Genomic DNA, 20,057 nt, shown 5'->3' with positions numbered 1-20,057 from the left:
TTGACAATTCGATTAAATTATTTGGTACAATTCACTGTAGCTTTAAATTTTCATGCACATTTTTTTCAAGAAGTATCATAGCCCAGTAAGACTTTAAAATTGGATTTTGTCTATTTTATCTTTGTACAAAAGCAAGAGAGCTTTATTTGGGTCAAAGGATCAGTGTACACTGGCTAAATATCAGGGCTGGGGCTAGGGGTGAGCAATATGGCAAAGATACAATATCATTTGCAGACCTTTTTTTAAGATACACAATATGTATCACGATATTGAGTCCCAATGATATCAGCTGAACAGACACACTGTCACAGTAGTGTCACAGGTCCATAATACCTCCAAAAAATATGAATACAATGATTTTTATTTAATGTTTCTCATACTGCACTAAATCTAAGTAAACAGATCTAAAGATGCTCTCTTTGTAATGCAACATGCCAGCTTATATTTCATCTCTGATCTCTATAAATAATAATGATTATCAGAGTCGCTCTAGTGATGGGATCAACGGTCTGGTACCTAGAGTTTTTTTGTTTACAAATACTGACAACATCCGCAATGTTCTCAAAAAACGTATTGCGCCATATTATGACATCATTTACACACATGTAGACAGAACTAGGGCTGTGACAATCATGACATTTTAGCCGATTAATAACTGTCATATAAATAATTGCAATTGATGATTTAATGCCTTTTCTTTATCATTGTTTGCAACTAATAAAATACAAGCCTAAAGGAACCACATTGGCTGATTAGCCACCTTACTTGCCAGCTGTGTTTACTCAGTAGTTAATACTGGTTGTACTGTCAAATCTATACTGCACTCACACAAATATCTACAGTATTCTTCACAAGAGGGAAAGTATAATTTAAAAAACATTTGTTTGTTGTCTCAATGAATGTCTCAATCGATTTCTCAATGAATGCATTTACTTCTTGCTTTTTGCCTTGATCTAATGCACTTAATTCACATTTTGTTTGTTGCAGCATAATACAACTGTGAGATATAAGAACTGCATAAAATGAGTGCAGTCAGCTGAAGTAACTGCAATCATCTCAAACAATTGCAATCGTCTTAAATAACTGTAGTTGAGTGATTATGTAATAGTTGTGATAAGCCTACATAAAATACTGTCATATTGCCCATCCTCAGCAGGGTCTGTGTCTGTCCGTTTGTGTAATGACGTGATGTGCCTTTTCAAAGTTAAGCTTTCGTTAATTTGTGCGCCAACCACGGACATTGCAACATTAGCCATTTGAAGAAGTAAGGTCATCACTACTATCACTAGAACCATTTCAAGACGACCACAATGGATATACAGAGAGGAAGAAGACTGGTGTATGTGAATGTGACTGCATTACAGCAGCAGCAGAGCGCTGGAGGCGAGGATACAAGCGGGCTCAGTCTCAAAGCCCTCTCAGAGGTCAAGCCACTGTCAGGCAGCTCAAACACTACAATAGTGCAGAGACCTGACACACAACCATGCAGATAAGCGAATCTAAATCTTCTCTTATTCTTTGTTTTCATTAGTCTATATCAGTATAACAGCTGTGGCACACAACAATAATTTAATTTGTAGCTTTAGCAGCATTGCTAGATAACAAGCAATATAGCAAATATAACATAGCATAGCATAGCATAACAGGATAATCAGTATGCAGATGTTCCATTAATGTAATTTAAAGAGAAGAAGACCGAATAAAGCAGTTCAATTACAAGTTATGGCAGGTGTTGCTTCATAAACTGCATAATTCAATCGCTAAGATGTAAACAATGGCATTTAGAGTGGTTCAATGTGAAATGGTGCACTCTGGAGAAACCTGCCATTTCAGATGTCTTTACAGGGGTGCTAGGAACCAGGGGTTATAGGCATTTTACTTAATAATATTTATACACTATTAAAAACTGAACTGACATGTGTCATCTGAGTTTTTTATGTACCAAAATGTTTTCTTTGGGCACTACTTTTCCTTAAAACACCCTGCATGAATGGCTTTTAAAAACATGTATAAAAACGTATCTCAAAACTATTGTAAAACAATGTCATAATCACATCAGGCAGTGTACTGGTAACCCCTTTATCTAACAGCTTTACATGAATGTAAAGTACAAACTGGTGTAGTTTTTAGAGGCATTGAATCCTTCCAACGTCTGGTTCCAAACACCACCGCTGTGAACAATTCTGTGTTTCATATCAAAATCAATCAAAGTCTTTGTTGAAAGACCATTTAGCTATGCAAAAATGTTGAAAAATTGGTGGAATTTACCTTTACTCTTACTATTTACCTTAACCCGGTAACAAGACAGCAGGCACAAAGTTTTAATATAACATTCTATAACTTAAGAATTGCTCCATTAGTTTGCATTGAAGTCCCTGTAGTTACTGAATGATAATATATATATAATATATCTTTGTATGTAATAAGCTTGGGATTTTAAAGGGTTAAATAGCATTAAATGCTATAAAAATACAGTGATATTTAATTTTATCTGTACTGCCCAGAATTATTTTAAATGACAGTTATCTATTTACAGTTCTTTATAGCCATCCTTTGATGGAAATTTGAGAATTATTATTGCTCTGAATTAATGTAAATATAAACTAAAGGCACTCCCAACATAAGTAATACGAGATGAGAAAGCCAAGTAGTGTGTTTTGCATTAGGAGAGTGCTTGCTGACCATAATTTGCTTTCCATGCAAATTGAATCTTTGGGAGTGGTGCTATAGTATCATTTTAGAATTCATCTTTCAGAGAGACCTGTAAAGTCTCTCTGCTGCCTGGCACGGAAACAGACAGTCTCTACAGCCAAGGGCAAGATTTATATTTGCATTCTCAACAACCTCCTCTCGCCTTCTGATAGAGTGATAGTAGTGTGAGAACCAGTGTTTCATAACTGTGACTAGCAGTTGGGGCTCACTGTAGTCACTAGAACAGTCAGTGCTGCACATTAAGCCCATGATAACTCAAATCTTTTCAGGCCCACTTTTACAGTCAGACCTTTTTTCTCAGTCTAATACCTTTCAATACTGAGACCTGTTCTAAAGCAGAGAGGGACTTTCCTTTTATAAACTCATAAATGCACTGCTTTGAAGCGCACAAGGAAGACAAAGGTAAATACAAGCTTTCCATTAATATCCACTTAAGGGCAACCTACATTGTCAAGTTGTGCTTTTATGTTCTTCCTTTGGCAGAAAATTACATTTTTGGAGAATGGCCATTAAAGGCCTTTAGCACTGGCCTCTAGGGTGCTCAAGCCAGATAACTCATATCTGTTTTAGGAAACAAGATGGGTCCTACACATTGAATTGTGACCTTCAAAGCAGTAGGTCTATTCCAGCTTTTTCTTAAAGTCAATCTAATGAAGTGCCCAGGGATGATTATGGTATATTAAAAATAAATTTGCACTGTTTTCTCTATAATTGCTGAATAAACCTTATCTTATGTCATAAGGCTGAGACTTTAGGGTGTTCAAATCTTGGGCACAGGTGCATGTACAAATTAGGTCCTGGGGATAATTGGTAAAAGTCTACATACTGTATTCTTCACCAGTATTATTTTAATTTAAAGGGGAACAAATTCTTTAAATAAATTTGGACACTGTGATGCTTGATACTGTCAATGTACACCACCTGGGGCTGCTAACATAACATTGCATATCCTATAGAAGTTCCAGCAGAAATTAGCAATTGTGTCTAGGCCAACATTTTCCTTTTTGTCCCTGTTGAAAATACTGAAACCTACTATTCTGTCACTATGAGGCATTTCTGTTGGTGGAACCTCTGTCTGATTCTCAAAATCAGCAATGGTAGGTTTAAAGATGTAGGTATAAACAATCCTGGTGCCCTGCTGGGCCACTTTGTTCAGCTGATCACTGGTGTTATAGACTTGGAGTTTTGGACAGAGGATTGTCAGCAAAGAATTGAGTATTGTATCTTTTTTTTCTTCAGGCATTGCTGAATGTTTAACATAATTTTAGTATCATAGAAATTGTGTTTTATATTTTACCTAATGTTTCCTGAGACTAATAACAAATATAACTTTACAGTAGTACCTTTATAGCACACTGCTGAAGGACAGCTTTGTTCTTCAGAATAATGAGGCCTTGTATTTATTGAGCTAAGAGTTTTTAAGAACTGTAATTTGCTAATAACCCTAAGATATAGTATCTTCAGGTAGACAGTGTGTAATTCAGACAGAAATGGCATGCTACTGCAATTTCTTTTCTGATACCAATATCAACACTAAAATCTTGAGAACATACTACCACCCCACAGGAGGATGAACACAGCTAACAATATCTCATCACACAATGTGGGTCTGTGCTATTTCAGGATAGACTTTTAAATGATCAGAATGCATCATTTTTTTTATTTCCTCCAATACCTGATCCTGCATTTTCATATTGGTCTGATACTCTGTACTGAATAGTTGCTAGATCTTACTACAGAGCACACAAGACAAATAACCAAGACCTAGTTGGGCACCACATGTTCCAACAGTATTAGCCTAAATTAGGTTTCCAGATTTAATGACAAAAAGCGGTATGCAGGCCTTAAACCCATCAGATTAGAAAGGCGGCAATGTCAAGAAATGGATGACTAGATTTAAAGGGAGAAGTGAGAAGAGTGTGGCAGAAGAACAGTGCCCAGAGCTGTCATTTGGCAGCTGATCTGTGCTTTTCTTCCCTTTTGAATTATGCTGCCTAAATCTGAGAAAATCATCACATGTCATGTTTCTCACCTGCATTGAATGTGACCCTGCATGACAAGATGAAAAGCACTAACAATAGAGACGGTGCTATTTTAAGCAACACACCTACATGTGATGTTTTGTTCTCTGATGGCTATTCATGGCTCTGTCTGAACGATGCCATCTTAACTCTCTCAAATAAGGATATCTTGCATTGAAGTTGTGAGAATCTTGTGATGCGTTTATGCTATATGAATAGTGACACCCTGTCAGTAAAAGCACTGATGCATGTGAAGACAACCTCAAAGTTACACCTCAGCAGTCGCAGAAGTATTTTAGGAACAAGAAAATGAAACAAATAAAAAAATAAAGCCTATACACCCTGAGCAACTGTGCACTTCCTTTTCAGATGACTAAATCCTTGCCCACTTGTTTACATTTAGAAATCATATCTTTTATAGATGAGGCTGGCAGACGGAGGCAGCACCTGTCACCAAGTGGGAGTGAAAGCAACATCTGCTCATTGAATCTGGTTTGTTTCCTTCTGCATAACCCTCCACACAGAATACCACATGTTCTCACCATCAGAGAGCCACACACAGGAAGGATGAAGTACTGTAGAAAAGCTAAAACACACCAGAAAACAACTGCAGGACAATACAGTTGAGCCACCTTGCCAAAGTTAGCTATTTAAGAAGACTCTAACAGGGACATCTCTCTATGGCAGCATTTTATGAGGGGCTCACACTACAGCTGTGCTCATAACCGTCATCCTGGCATGAAAGTGAAGGGGTGCAGAAAGACATCTGAGATGCAATCATGTGTAGTTTTATGTCAGAGTGGGTGGCCTGAAGCGCTATAGCCTCTACATGGTCTCCCATGAGCTCTCTGAGGAGAGAGAAACAGTATGAGTGGCTCCCTAAAGCTATTCACAAATAGAAAAGAACTGGCTTCAAAGTTGTATAAACTATGAAGTTAATTTTTTAAAATGGCTTAAGAAAAAAGAGTATAGAGTTAGAGCACTGAGCAGCAAACAGGTCTATGTAAGCATCAAAAATACCACTATGCTTTTACCCTTTTCGAGATCTTAGGCCTGGATCACAGATGCCATCTCTGCATGGCATCAGTAATGTTAACAGTTTAAAGCATTCACACAATCTGTGCATCCCAAATGCCTCCTAGAAGTGGGAAATAGGCAGTAATCTTATTTTTTCAGTACAATTAAAATAAAATATAATAAAATAAATAAAAAAACAACTAAATGAAAATATCACAGTACAAATTATACAAATGAAGTCTGTTATCTAGTTACATGTTGCATACATTTTTTTCAGTAGACCTACAGCCTTAAAAATGATTTCCTAATCACCAGTCAGAAAACTGCCATGGGTAAACTGCTGAAGGTAAACAAATTCAACATGCTCTTTTCTGAATTATCCTTTTGAAATTGTTTTTTAAGTAGCTGATTTCACTATTTAACCATTTGGAAAATAGATCTCTGCAGAACCCTACAGATCCATATAAATCACTGTATGTGTGTAAACACATGGCCAAACCTTGCAGACTATAGCAGTCATGCTGCCATATCACTGTGTGAAAAATCAAACTTCCTAAAATTAAATCCAGACAAAATAGAAGTTTTGCTCATCAGTATAATGTCCATGGTTTCAAATTTTGCTCTCAATCTATAAAGTGTAACTATTAAACCTCTTTCAGTAGTTCATGGCTTGGTAAAACTATTTGATGTATCACTTTTGAAACATTAGGCAAGGTGTCCAGTTCATACTTTCTCCCTCCTTCCTTCTCTAGTTGATATAAGGCTGGTTTACAGCTGTCAAATTCAAGCCAAAAACTAAAATATAACAACAAAATTATGCAAATTTGATCAGTACAAGGAAATAAAACTCTGTTTACATCATGCCTGTGAAACAAGGCATTTTTCAAAAATACAGACCAAATGTACAGACAAATGTTAAGTTTTCATTGCAGTTTGGCTAAATTTTACATAATAAGAACGAGGAGACCGAACACACCAGTAGACTAAAGGCACAGGTAAAGTTGATTATTCAATGCTGAGCATACAGACTTTCACACAAATAAGGCTTTATAAGATATTTGCTGTTCCTATCAAACAGTTTTTTTATTTGATATACCAAAAGCCACATAAAAAGTGGAAGGAAACCTCGGTTTGTTGACATTATCTTATTTGGCTTCATTTATTATTATTTTCTGCTTAATATCTTTTATTTTTCCTTGATTTGATCCTTCTGAAAGCACCCTTGAGAAAGAAAAAGATGCTGCATAAATGAAACTTTTTTATGCACCTGGTGCCTTTGACTATACTGCAAAGATTTTCACCTAACAACATGCTTAGTCCTCGGCAACTGCATGAGAGAGGGATGCTGGCTTTATAAGAGTTCTGACTGGAGCTTTAAAAGACTGCTGCCGAAAGCAGCCTAGTCAAGTGCACATAAAGCACGTCAGAAATGGAAAGTGTTCCATAAAGGCCTCTTAATAAAAAATGGATGACAACGGTACCTTCTAATGCAAAAGCAGGATGGGCCCCATAGGCAGATCAACACTGGGATATTCTAAAGAAGGAAACAGAGAAAAAAGATAAAAGAGCAGTTCATTATTTGGGAAGATCTGAGAAGCACATTCAGAGGATGGTTCAGTGTAATGTTGAGGATGAAATGTAGCTATAAGATGTATCACAAGGACAAAAGATACAAATGAGTAAGTGACAATGTAGGGATCATATCTAGGCTTAGTAAAGGCTAAGCCAGAGCCAGTTTAAGGGGAGACTGGCTACTTCTTATTTCTGAGTTTACATCAAAAACAAGACGCAGGAACAGTAGAGGGCACCCACGAGCGAGACCTTAAAGAAAGGAGGTGAATGGGGCTAAGTGGCTAAAAAATTTAACTGGTTTCTAACCATTTGTGCAGGACATTTATTTAATTTTGTGATGTAGAAAGATGTATTCCATTATTATTCAGTAGGATGGAAGCATTACTGCTAGTGAATGCTGATTGGTCATAGAGCCAATCAGTTCATTGGCTGAGTGAAGCCATTTTCTCTCAGTGAGGTCATGAATGTACATGAGGCAGTGTTATGACATTCAGTAACTTGAGTTCTAAAAACTTCAAAAATATAATAGCTGTATTGAAACGTTTTATGTTGACCTGTGTTCAGAAAATGTGTGCATTTGTCAAAACATTTACAAACTATGATTTTCCTTAAGAACCCTTTCCTTTTGGACTCACTCAGCGTACCCAGAACAAACCTGGAAGACACCTAGAAGCAGGGATGTGCATTTTGATTCATTTTGTTATCCAGGTGATATTATCCATAAAATGTTGTGAATGTAAAAAATAGATAAAAAAGACTTCAGCCAAAAGTAATGAGGGTCTACAGGCTTACCTCATCAACACAACCAATTTGATGACTTTAGGCTTGTATTTTAATAGTTACAAACAATGAAGAAAAAGACAATAAATTGCAATTATTTATAAGCCATTTAATCATCCAATAAACTTTCATGATCTTGACAAGCCTAATGAGTAGTACATTTACAGCTTTTCTTTATAATAGCATTACAGAAAACTCACAACATGATTATTATCGAAGAAAAAAAAATTCAAATTGTGCTTCTATCTGCATGTCTTGGCTTTCCCTGGAAACACAAACAGACCACATATGCGCACACACTGACAAAATGAAACCTCCTCAGAACTTCTACACTGAGCGGGTGCAAAATGAGATAACGGCCAGTCCGCCCAAATAAAAACACAAAGAAAAGCCATGTTTGCCCTTGCAGCACTTCATTGTTCTCTTGATTGATGTGAAAGTCTCCATAATAATGGAGACAGTATTTCACTGAGCGGCAAACAGCTCTTTATTGGCACATGGCTCTTCTGCACACACAACATTTTCCAATTCGTTACCATGGTGACTGAGCAACGTTAAGGAATATTTTTCTGACACATAGTATAGTGTGTTGTAATGTATTCTAAGATGAGCAAACAGGAACACAAACACATATCGTGACCTTTATCGGACCACACACACTATTAGGATGCTCACTTAAGTCAGTTATGCTCCATCTGAAGTCCTTTCACTAAGATGACTCACAGTACAGTAAACTACACCTCGTCCTTCTCCGAACTTGTCATTTAATACACACTAAAGAGCAATCGCTCCATTTCCAACTGAAATATTAATGCTGCTGTGTGCTTGTGAAGGCGGTTAAAGTGGAGTGGAGATATCTTGGCTGTCTGGCTTCTCCTTAGTGAAGTGACACTAATGACAAGAACAATGACAACAGAAGTTATGGTTTCACAGGACTGGTAACCTAAACAGGGATCAACTGGAGCAATTTGATCACTCATTAAAGACTAAAAAAACATAAAATGTAGAAAACAATGAAAAAAATTGTTTTTAACTGATGCAATTCTAGCTCTGGCTGTGTGAGTAATGTGTGTTTATTTGAGCTGCAGCTGTGTGTATCTTCAATTGGCTGCTTAATACCAGCCAGCTCACAATTTTAGTTAAAGAGCATCTTTTAGAGTAGAATAAAGTCACTGAGTTATATTATATGATAAGTAAAGTGTTGTTGTCATCTAAGACTGAGTCAAGACCGATTATGGGACACTTCAAGCCCAAGTCAAGACCAAGACTGAATGAGAGACTGAATAACAAGACTGAATGAGAATACAGTAATAATAACTTTCGATCTGTTCTCAGGGCGTGTTTGAATTTTGGAACCAATGTACAATGAACACCAACAAACAAATACTCAGATACTCACACCAAAAAACAAACAGATACTCAGTTAAGCCATCATGGAAATCAATTAGACCTTTAACTGTCAGACTTTATTCAAACACATACAACAGTGGTTTTTAAACTGTGGGCTGCGGCAGTATTGCTTTTTTTAGGCATAAATTTGTTACAACACACATTTAACCAAATATAATTGTAAATATGACAAATGTTGATTATTTGCAAAAAATAAAACATTTATAATATGGGTACATGTGGACTGAAAATGAGTAACTACAACTCTGTGCTCTGTGTGTTGGGCGCCCAGTGGTCTGAAGCTTTGCATTCCAACAGTTTACATCTTCATTTGGAGACTAAACAGAGTAAAGAGGTATCTAAACCTGTGGAACTGAGCCAAAACTCCTCAGCTTTTCTCTCATCTGCCTGACATCCAGCACTCTGAAGCTGAAAAATCATCCTTCTCATTAGCTGAGATAGAAAATCAGTTAAATCTGTGGAAGCTTTTGTTGTCCTTTGTGTGGGCCATGTATTTTGTATTCTATTTCTTCTGTTTTGTTAATATTTAATAACAATTCAGCTTCCAGTTATTACAGACAGAGACATCACACTTGGCAGCTCTTGAGAACAGTATCCAGTCCGCCTTACCTCTAGACTGTGACAAGGCAGAGTCCAAATGAGGTCAAAACTAAGACGAGACTGAGAAGGTTAGTTTAGGGCCTCGAGAACAACACTAAAAAATTGCAAAGTTTGTACACCTAGCTAATTAGCTCACTGAGGCAAGCCTAGCCGAGAGCATCTCTATTAAACAATTCTGCTTTTGTCCCCTGTAGGACTCCTAGTGACCCAGGACACTAACCATGACCTTAGGAAAATTTTCAGATATTTCTTTAATGTATCATAATGAGGTTTGATGTTTTAATTAATGGGGATGTGCATCTCTTGGAGCACAGGTTGACCCCCCACACAAGCTAGTCAACGAATGCAGCAATACTGGTCTGGCATATAACACTTTTCTGTTTTTATATTATAAGACCTAATGATAGTTATTGTTTATTGTTATTATGCCTACTATTACAGCAGGGAGGCATCTTAAAGTGCAGGAGTTACTGTTATTACATTATTTAAAATATCAGCACTTGTAAAGCAAATTGTTCTTCTTGAATGACTAGTTAATGCGTGCATGTGAACTTTAGATCAATTTCATCTTTCCCAAAAGGTAAGACAAGGCTTAGGACTCAGGAATAAGGCTCTGGAGAGTGAGAAACAGGGCCACAACATACTTGACAGTCATTTTCTGATTCTTAGAATGTAAGATAAAATATCTGCTGCCTAGTTACAGTAAACTGAACATTTTGCTGTGTGAAAGTGCCCACTGTGTTAATGGTAAAGTGTGTAGAGTAGCATGAAGTGCACTGAAAGTACATTATCCTTCCAGAGTCTTGGAATAACTATCCTGAAGACACAATAGCACTGTATCTTGACTCTGAACCTTAGTGTCATTTCTGATGCTTTTGGGTATCACATCACAAAGCATGGTTCTAAATGGAAAAACAGTGAGTTCAGCTTAGGTGTTAAATGTTTTAGATCTATGTGGCACCATTATTGTAGGTGTGGCAGTATTTATCATCCTTTTCTTTGGTTTTAACAGGAGTATGTGTTTGTGTTTTGTTAAATATGTATTTAAAAGATTACAAAATCTTTTATCAGCTTTTGATAAGGGGCTAACGTAGTTCAAGTGTAAACAGGGTCCAGCCTTTTCTCTTGAAGTGCTCTACTCAAGCTAAAAGCCACCTTTTAAAAATGGGGCACTTAAAATATCAACATATCTCAGCATAGAAATAAAGTTTAAATGATTACATTTAAAATTAAAGGAGTCACACTCATGCTGCATGCGAACGCTTTTAATGGGCTACTTGAGTGTTTGCCAAAAAGTGTCCCTTATGTTTTGGATTAGTTACTTTTTCCCTTTGAAGTTGACTGCTTTCATACACTGCACTGCTCACAGCAGAGTTCCGCTGGTTTGATTAGTCATGCAAGAACAAGTTTTAAGACTGCATGGCATGCAGGATAGTGAACATAGGCCAAGGAAAACAATATAAATGTGGAGAGGGTGGAGCACCAGTTAGCTTTACACAGGTTTTTATTTCCAGACAAACATCATCTATGTGGAGTGCTTTCTTTCACTTTGTGACCTACTGTACCAGGCTGTTAGGGATAGATGACTCTCACTGGTGCTCATTATACACAACCACTAGGCTCAGACTCTCATCATTCCTTATTTATGACAGACCTGTCAAAGCCTCGCAATGTTTTCAATGCTCTTCAGCAAATAAGGCTGTTCTGAGAATTGTACAGGACTACTGGGAGTACTCAGGTCTGATATTGTTTTCCACTTTCTGATATACTACTGGCTTAATATATTACAATGAATTACTGAAAACAGTGAAAAAAACTGCTACCTTTTGTGAGTTGTTTGCACAAAAAATACAGCAACTGAAATTCAACACTCCTCCCACCACATGTATTTCAAAAGGTATGACAGTACCTTAAGTTAGGGCATATAATTGTACTATATTATGTCTAAATTATATTATCTATGTTGCACTGACTCTATATACTATAAACAAGTTTACAAAAATACATAGATACACACATTTTCCCTGGGAAACTGAATGTTGTGCTGTTCAAACTAATTCAAGGTATACAATTGGACATTAAAGGGGACCTCCACCAATTGTGCAAAATTAAATGATTATGATATTAATATAAAAAAAATTAAGATAAGCATAAGATGTGCATAAGATAAGTGGTTTGATGTCAAATGCACTGTTCCAAAGAAACCAATTCAAAATGGTTCATATTGGTGGTAGGAATCAGATGTCTGATGTGTCTCATCTCACAAACACTATGGCTGATGACTAAGGAATTGATATTTCAATGATAGTTCTGAGATAAAGTTTGGCCTTAAACTTTTTTTATTATCCATTCATGGTGGAGAGATATATGCAGTGTATTTTACGGCAAAATACCTCGTTTTTTTAAATTACCACAATTTTGACATGATCAGCATTTATGTAGAAAAGCTTAGAAGACATAATTGCACTGCATATTTTCATTGTAGACATTGCGACCCCTGGTTCCTATCACCACCGCTGTAAAGAAAACTGAGCTTGTCTTTTTTCTTTTTACAACGAACCATCACATCAAAAAAACTCTGCATGACTTTACTTACATCTCATACATGACATATAACACATTTTGTTAAATTGGTGGTATTCCCCTTTAAGGACCATGCTGAACATATAAGAGTTCCCTTACATTGTCTGTATATCGAAGGCCAAAACTGTAAATACAGAGTTCCTCGTTTTTCTAACACTGTGTGTTAAACGTGCCACAGTCTAGTAGTAAAACAGTGCTGACTTACCCAGGCGGGCTGGAGCTGAACGGTGTGTCGAATCGGATTTCCGGATGAAAAAGTAAAGAGATCGAAAGTGGGTGTCGAGTGCGAGGCAGAAGACTGAAAACTACACACGTTCAAAGAACTTAGGCTGCTTCGGCTGAGTTTACTGAGTGTCGAGGCGACCACCTCGCCATTTCCAGTAAAGACGGAGGAGTAGAGCAGTTATGCAATACAGTCAGCACATGCGAACAAGTAGAGAGCCATTATCTACATCAAGCTGGAAGGAGACAAAACATGCAGCAGGAAAAAAGATGTTCTCTTCTGATTAACCAAAGCTCCGAGTTTGGTCCACCTACGAAGCGACAGAGGATGTCCAGGTCGTTGAGGGCATACTTCCACAGCACCACGCTGCCTGAGCAGTTCAGCGCTGACTTGAAGCGGGTCGTTTCCAGTGAGGAGGAGAGTGAGTGTGGGTGTCCTTGTCTCAGGGGCGGGACTCATCACTATCCATGACGCGCTAGCAGCATCTCTCCAAAGTTGCCGCCCATAGAGTGAGCTGTACACAGCCTGGCCACTTCATTAAGTACAACACATCTGTCTCCACTCTTAGCTCATTTTATTAGCGCCACTTAAGCACTACTTACCAAACAGGTGCATTTTGTAGCTCTGCAATTACAATATGTGGTCCATCTGTTTCTCTAACCCCCTTTCACCTTGCTCTTCAATGGTCAGGTCTACCAGAGAGCAGGTATTATTTGGCTGGTGGATCATTCTCAGCACTGCAGTGACCCCGACGTGCTGGTGGTGTGTTAGTGTGTGTTGTCACTGTCCACTCTGACACACTGACACATGCATTTTGTTGGTCCACCTTGTAGATGCAGTCAGCAACAGTAGCTCATCTTTTGCTGCACAGTTTGTGTTGGTCATCCTCTAGTCCTTCATCAATGGTCAGAGGACACTGCCCACAGGACACTGTTGGCTGGATATTTTTGGTTGGTCGACTATTCTCAGTCCAGCAGTGACACTGACGTGTTTAAAAACTCCAGCAGCACTGCTGTGTCTGATCCACTCAGACCAGTGCAGCAAACACTAACACACCACCACCACATCAGTGTTACTGCAGTGGTGAGAATGATCCACTGCCCAAATATTACCTGGTCTGTGGGGGTCCAGACCATTGACTAACAGTGTAAAAGGAGGCTAACAAAGTATGTTAGACACAGATGGACTACAATCTGTAATTGTAGATCTGTAATGTGCACCTATATGGAAAGGGCACTTGATAAGTTAAGTGATACTTATTGGTCCCTCAACGGGGAAATTTCACCTTCGCATTTAACCCATTCGTGAAGTGAAACACCACATACACACTAATGAGCACACACACACTAGGGGGCAGTGAGCACACTTGCCCGGAGTGGTGGGCAGCCCTATCCACGGCACCCGGGGAGCAGTTGGGGGTTAGGTGCCTTGCTCAAGGGCACCTCAGTCATGTACTGTTGGCACTGGGGATCGAACCTGCAACCTTCCAGTCACAGGGCCAGTTCCCTAACCTCCAGCCCAGGACTGCCCCCAAAATTAGTCATTGAGTCTAGATACAAGGTAGGTGAAAAGTGGTTGGTCAGTGTACGTCCAAAAGTATCCGACACCCCTTCTAATTAGTGAATTCTGCTTCTCATCCAATGTGTCCAATTGTGCATGCACAGATTGCATAATCTCCATAGAAAAGCACTGTCGGAAGAATGAAATGCTCTGGAGCAACACATGAGTCTAAGGTCACTCATGTCCAATGCCAAGTGTCAGCTAGAGGAGTTTAAAGCCCCCCAGCAGTAGGCTTGGAGCAGTGGAACTGTGTTGTCTGGAGTGATGGAACTTTGGGATCCTGCCAACTAATCATTCAACATTAGTGCCTGACGTCACTAATGCCCTTGTGGCTGAATGAAATCAAATCTTCACAGCAATCTTCCAACAAAGTATTCCCAGAAGAGTAGAGGCTATTACTGCAACCATGCGGGGACCAATTCCCAGACTTTCAGCACCAGCGTGCAATGCACAGAGAGATCTTTAATGTTGTGACCTACTGTGTCAGGTCAGCAAGGACCCTGGAATTCATTATACACTGTCAAAATAGGCCCAGAGTCATTTAATTCATGATTTATTCTGATAGACCTGTCAAGTCAAAGTTTGCAGTGCCTTTCAATAAATGATATTGCATACGAGTGCTGCAAAATCCTATTAGGATACCTGATAGGTGATGTTTTGGTGTTTTTGCATTCTATCTTATTATTGTAAGTAAACAGATAATGTAAGTGAGAAGATAACCCTTTGAAATTATCAAATAAGAGGCATTTGGACAAAAACTATCAAAACAGTGAAACTCTGTTTTGATGCAAGAAAGTCATTTTGCCATGTTGGTAAGAGTTTGCCATATGCTTGTGTTGAATGTAGCCTACATCTGCTCATTTATACCCAGTACAGACTCGTCATCACCATGACAACACCAATAGGATGAAACAAGTCTGCAAAGGAATGACAGTCTGCCTTAATGTTTCATGCATGGATACAAAAACTTGCTTATATCTCTCATGGAGTTGACCTTTCTAAAAAAAAAAGAAGCCCAACTTTGTATGAAAGATTTTCCCTGTTTTTTTTGTTGATAGCATGATGCAAGGCCAGTGAATATTTTGTCTTCCAAAGGGTGTTCATATAATGGAAATAGATGTAAGAAAGATTCAGAACATGCAAATGAAGAACCCTCTTCCTTATCAGTAAAGGGATTATGGTGTTGGATGGATTGTCAGCTGAAGTATTTGCATCTTCATCTACTAATCAGCTAACATGTTCAAAATAGTGCAAGGCTTTAGTAACCTATGGTTTCTAAAATGAAAACAGATGTCAGGTCAGGTTTCTGTTTCTTGTTTTTATGCTGTTTTGGAATGGATGTTCTAGTAACTGCACTGGAGGGATATTGTTAGTCATAGTCCAGAGTGCTGTGCGTTGTGGAGGCGTGTTCACCATGAAATGTGTATTTTTAGAGCATTCCTGGGGTATTACACACCCCCTCATCACAGAGGGCTGGGGTGTGTCGGAGGACCAAGCACTCATTCATTAGCAGTGGGTGTGTGCGTGACTGTGCAAGGCTCATGGGCTTTCACATAATAGACTGGGTATAAGTAAACACTCCAGCCTTGCAGTCTTCCATGAACAGTTATAAAGCATTTATGCCAGGCTTTCCTCAGAATTAAAATTCAATTAGACTCAAGGAGGGATACAGATGTGCCTCTGTGCAAAGTAAATGGCATAAGCAATGCAAAAGCATTTCTTGAGAATTCTCCTAATGCGGCAGAAATAATCTGGTCTGTTCCCTGTATATCAGGCAGGAGTTGTTTATCCAATGGTAAAATAGGGCATAGATAGCATTTCATGATTTTATAAAAGGTCATTTGCTTTGTTATATTCATATCGTTTAGTTGGGTCTATTTCAAAGCCTCGAACCTTCACATATGCAAACACGAAGGAGAAAAACGGGTTCTCAGAACTTATGCTGGTAAATTGTAAAAAGATGCTCTCCTGCCATCTAGTGGATATTTAGTGGCATTGCAAAAGGGAGACATGTACTCCAAATACCCACTTCTGAATAAAAAAGACATCAGGACTAAAATGAGTCCTATATTACAGCTGACTCTTAATTTATTTCATTTTAAGTCAAAATGCCAATTGAGAACATAAGTTAATTTTTTGTGTCAAGAAATAAGAAGAACACAATGTGTATATGAAAATTACAACAACTAAATATAATGTCACTAGTCTGTGTTTGACAGCCACACATCATGTCAGACTCTTAGTTTTGAGTTGTCTTCTCACAGTGGAAGGAGGGACAAAAGCACCTGAGGAATTTTTCATGCAAAGATGAAAGCTTTTGGTACTATTTATAAGAAGGTGACAGTTGTGGTGGTCTACCAGGTCTTGCACGGTTTAACAACATAATAAGTATCCACCTTTGTTAAAAAATCCATTTGTGTATTGAATAATTATGAAGCCCTGCTGGTGACATCCTGTATAAATAAAAATAATGCATGGTCATGACTTAGTAAGGCGTGGGAATGGGATCCCAATGCATGGTCACGATTTAGTAAGGCATGGGAATGAGATAATTAACTTGTGGCCATGACTTAGTAAGGTGTGGGAATGAGATCATGCCTTACTAAGTTGTGCATTATGATCTCATTCCCATGCCTTAACAACATTATCAGAACATTATTTTTATTTATACAGGTTGTCACCAGAGGGACTGAGTGTGTAGCATTGATGCAGAATTTTCTGTGGATCTTTAAAAAAAAAACAGTTTTGGAAACTCCCAGTTTTTCACTTATTTTCCATTCACTTTTCCCTTCCTTATTCTTATCCTTATCCATATAGCAATCTATCTTTCAAATGTCACTTTACTTTCAGTTATTTTTAAGAGTGAACAAATAGTTTTCATTTGTGTTTTCTTAAAATGACCTGTCAAAAAACTGGATTATTCTCACAATAATGTGATATTATTTTCTTTTCATTTTGTGTCAGCAGTGGGTTTCAGAGGGTTGGTTAGCGTGTTTAGCTTTGGAAGGCCTCAGCTGTTCGCAGCCTTTGTTTAAGTACGTCGCCATCTGCTGGCCTCTTATGGTTTGACAACATAATAGGTATCTACCTTCGTTGGACATCCACTTTAGTGACAGAAGAACTGCAATCTGACATTTTCTTTTCAGCAAATCTTTCCTTTTTGAAACAACAGGCCAGAAGCTTTGTGACCAAATGCAGGTGAAGGCCAATAGGAAAACACAACTCGATGGGTGTAGAAACCTCCAACACCTGGTTAACCACAAACAAGACATGATGAAGCACAACCACGTTGTTACACCTATTACAACCAAAGGACGACAACATTTAGCACATTAAACACAAATAAATACCGGCTGCAGAGAGGCGCACAGCATTCTAGTTGGCCCAAGCTGTTTAGGAATTTATATAGGAATATTGCTCACTGTTTGATGATGTTTAGTAGTTTTCCTTGACTAGAGCAACCTTGGATGAGGCCTTTGGCTAAATCCTCTGATTAAGCATTGCTGTGGAGAAAATCCAACCATACTCCTGGAGTAGTATACACTCTTAGCAAAAAGGATTCTATAAAACACCAAAAATGGTTCTTTGGTTTGCAACAATAGTGAAATTGTCAAAAAGGTTCTATATAGAACACATATAGTACATTCTCTATCAATCTGTAGAACGCTTTCCTGATGCAAAGCCCCCTTAATCATGCAAAAGGTTCTATGTAGAACCGTTTCTTGACTAGAGAACCCTTGAAGAACCATCTTTTATAAGAGTTGTGCTGTTTGGGTGGGGGATCATTCTCAGCACTGCAGTAACACTGAAGTGGTGGTGTTAATGTGTGTTGAGCTGGTACAAGTGGATCAGACACAGCAGTGCTGCTGGAGTTTTTAAACACCTCAGTGTCACTGCTGGACTGAGAATAATCCACCAACCAAAAATGTCCAGCCAACAGCGTCCTGTGGGCAGCATCCTGTGACCACTAATGAAGGACTAGAGGATGACCAACATAAACTGTGTAGCAGCAGATGATCTGTCATCTCTAATTTTACATCTACAAGGTGGACTGACAAGGTAGGAGTGTCTAATAGAGTGGACAGTGAGTGGAAACAATGTTTAAAAACTCCAGCAGCACTGCTGTGTCTGATCCACTTGTACCAGCACAACACACATTAACACACCACCACCACATCAGTGTTACTGCAGTGCTGAGAATGACCCACCACCCAATGGGTGTCCTTATTACTGAAGAACAGGGTAAAAGGGGGCTAACAAAGTATGCAGAGAAACAGATGGACTAGAGTCTGTAATTGGAGATCTACAAAGTGCACCTGTACAGTAAGTGGAGTTGATAAAATGGACAATGGGCATAGAAAAAAGGACATAGCATAATGTTATGCTTGATTGGTGCAAAATCTACATGTAACATGCTCTATAATTATGTATGTTGTAGACTGAATCATATATAGACTGAAAGACAAGTACATTAGCATGGACATTATTGACTGCACCAGTGCATACAGCTTGATTATTCAACTTAAAAAGGTCAGAATTCAGACAGCATGAATGTAATGAATTTGTCTGTAAATGGGTTTAATTTGACGTCAGAGAAAAGCAGATCGCTAGTGATTTTACAATGTTAACTGAAGACTCAAAAACTGTTTTTCAAGTGCAAACATCAGCCAATGAGAGGTGCTGCTAAAGCATTAAGGCTGATAAAGAGAAAAGAGTAAAATATGACAGTGACGTCACTGTAAGCACCAAACACATATACCAGCATTTATAGAAAGCTTTTTATGTGGATGAAAAAAGGAATTGTGAAGTGACACAATGCTTCAAGAAGGTCTTTCAGAAGAATAGATACCAAAATAAATTGCATTCTTGTTCTAGAGATTCATATCACTGCATACAGTGACGGTGTGAATACAAACACAACACAGCACAGCAGACAACTCAGCCTGTTGGATTGCCTCTGCAGATGGGGCTTGGTTGAAGTGAGAGAGAGAATAAAAGGATGTGCTATGTCCTCAAGGACACGTATGGGGCAGATGTACACATCTTCCTGAGAGTCTTGCATTTCACCAGTCTGAAAGAGCTTTAATGAGAGTAGGACGAAAAGAACATTGTTCTCATCAAGAATGTCAACGTAGCACCTACACCTACAGAAACGAGCTGAAAATTCTCAGAATTCTACTAAGAACTCTCCCTGACTCCCTGAGGAATAATGTTGGCCTTGTTGCTATTCATACACTAAATGCCTTATGATTACTATGTGTGGTCCCTGTAAAAGGTAAAAAGGTTAAATTGACACAAACGCAAAAGAACACGGAAAGTGGATGAAAAATGTTTATTAGCACAGGAAAACAACACTGTCTGAACCTTCTCCATGTTACACAACATGTTGGCAGAGTGATCAGACAGTGTAGTCTTCATTCTAAATTCCTAAAGAATTAGAATCTGGTTTAGCAGCTGTATCAATGAATGAGGTACAGAGAATGAGATTCCCTCTTTTACGCACCAAAAAAATAAACAGGTGTAGTACATGAAGCCAAAGATATAGCTCAGCACCATGAATATTTATTCTGGCTCTTGGT

The 20,057-nt window shown here is 38.3% G+C and overlaps 1 protein-coding gene across 2 annotated transcripts in view; it reads right to left on the bottom strand.

Moving 5' to 3' along the window:
• osbpl3b (oxysterol binding protein-like 3b) overlaps nt 1-13,349 on the bottom strand; it is a 77,350-nt gene extending 64,001 nt beyond the window's left edge. The window contains exons 1-2 of one of the 2 annotated variants that reach the window (XM_017721090.2): nt 12,901-13,349; nt 7,232-7,284 (exon numbers count right to left, since the gene is read on the bottom strand). The gene's annotated coding sequence lies outside the window, so the exon portion shown is untranslated. The remainder of the gene's footprint in view (nt 1-7,231; nt 7,285-12,900) is intronic. The other variant, XM_017721091.2, reaches the window with a different exon arrangement.
• Nucleotides 13,350-20,057: the final 6,708 nt, after the last annotated feature.

Source organism: Pygocentrus nattereri, chromosome 3 (genome assembly GCF_015220715.1).
Source record: "Pygocentrus nattereri isolate fPygNat1 chromosome 3, fPygNat1.pri, whole genome shotgun sequence".
In the NCBI taxonomy this organism is placed as follows: domain Eukaryota; kingdom Metazoa; phylum Chordata; class Actinopteri; order Characiformes; family Serrasalmidae; genus Pygocentrus; species Pygocentrus nattereri.
The sequence above is the reverse complement of the archived record's forward strand: the minus strand, read 5'-3'. Positions and strand labels throughout refer to the sequence as shown.